Source organism: Limulus polyphemus, unplaced genomic scaffold (genome assembly GCF_000517525.1).
Source record: "Limulus polyphemus unplaced genomic scaffold, Limulus_polyphemus-2.1.2 Scaffold971, whole genome shotgun sequence".
Classification (NCBI taxonomy): Eukaryota; Metazoa; Arthropoda; class Merostomata; order Xiphosura; family Limulidae; genus Limulus; species Limulus polyphemus.
Window position 1 is genome coordinate 5,270 of NW_013666581.1, and position 1,775 is coordinate 7,044.

Genomic DNA, 1,775 nt, shown 5'->3' on the forward strand with positions numbered 1-1,775 from the left:
TATTGGAGTAATTCTTGATTGAGTACAGATCCGTCAAGGTTAGTCCCGGCATGGCCAGGTGGTTAGAGCGCTCGACTCGCAATCTGAGGGTCGCGGGTTCGAATCCCCGTCACACCAAACATGCTCGCCCTTTCAGCCGTGGGGGGCGTTATAATGTGACGGTCAATCCCACTATTCGTTGGTAAAAGAGTAGCCCAAGAGTTGGCGGTGGACGATGATGACTAGCTGTCTTCCCTCTTGTCTTACACTACTAAATTAGGGACGGCTAGCGCAGATAGCTATCGTGAAGCTTTACGCGAAATTAAAAACAAACCAAACCGTCAAGGTTAATATGACACATCTCTTTGTGAATTGTTGTTTAAAACATTGATGTTTACAGTAACCATAAAGCCTTTTCTCGCGTTTTTAAACAAAACTAATAAGAATGTGTATTGTTAGTTCGTGTTTTTTTTTCATTGTGTTTTGATACTTTGGTGCCCATTTCTGCATATGCAGACAACTTCGGTATATTACCATGAAAGTGAAGTGAGATGATAAGTAGTTTCATAGGTAAATAACAACCAAATTTCTATTCTATTCTTAAAGCCCAGTCTTAGCTATTACTGACACTATCGGGTCTGTTTAGTGTCAAAATGCGACAAAACGTTAGGTCTTATCAGATTTTCTAGGAAATGAACCTGGTTGCACCTGTGCTCGGTTCCACAATATCGCGTGTATCACAGGGATGCAGGCGCTCGTTATAACGAGGAGATCTCAGAAGAGGGTGCTTCATCATTTACCATAATGCTTTCTTTGACATACGATTCTGATTTATGCCGACATGTTGACGAAGTTTCAAAAGTTGTGGCTTAGCGGATTATAGCGTGGCTGGTTGGCAAGCGAGCGCGCGTAAACTTTGCCGCCGAAGCGTGGTTTTATCATACTAAAGGGGGAGAATGAAAACCTTGGAGTTATCTGTGTTGGGTCAAACCATCTCATTTCATGGTTCTGCGATTTCGAGAGAAGCACCTTCATTGTGATACTGCAGTTAATAGTGGGTTACGGAGCATTTTGTTGCGCACATGTGTGTTCTTCAAATGCTAATCAGTTACGAGTCACCTCGTTTCACGAAATGATACAGTAATTCATAAAATCATGAAGTCTCACATTTTAGTTATATTATAAATAAGATCACACAGTAGCTATCAGATTTTAACGTAAAGATAATCGTACGTTTATCTGAGATCACTGGATTTAAAATGTGGAGTTAGCCTTACCAAGTGGTATATGATTACTTAAACAGTTAGTTAGTTTCCAGTTATTGATTTCAAGGTAAATGGGCTGGGCTTGAGTTAGTGATTCGCGTCATGTTGCCGTAAAAACGTGGTGCTGTTGAACTAGTTGCCTTTCTAGTTTGTCACTTCCTTAATATTGTTTAAGTCCAACCCATCCAGGATGTCTAAATTGTTGATCAAAACTGATTTTTGAACTTAAAAAATTGGTCTGTAATGTGACGCTATGTATGATAGAGCTATCATACATATAAGAATGAGGATAATGTTGTTCTAGGGCAGCAACGTTATCCTCATTGTTATATGTATGATAGCTGCAGCAACGTTATCCTCATTGTTATATGTATGATAGCTGCAGCAACGTTATCCTCATTGTTATATGTATGACAGCTACAGCAACGTTATCCTCATTCTTATATGTATGATAGCTGCAGCAACGTTATCCTCATTCTTATATGTATGATAGCTGCAGCAACGTTATCCTCATTCTTATATGTATGATAG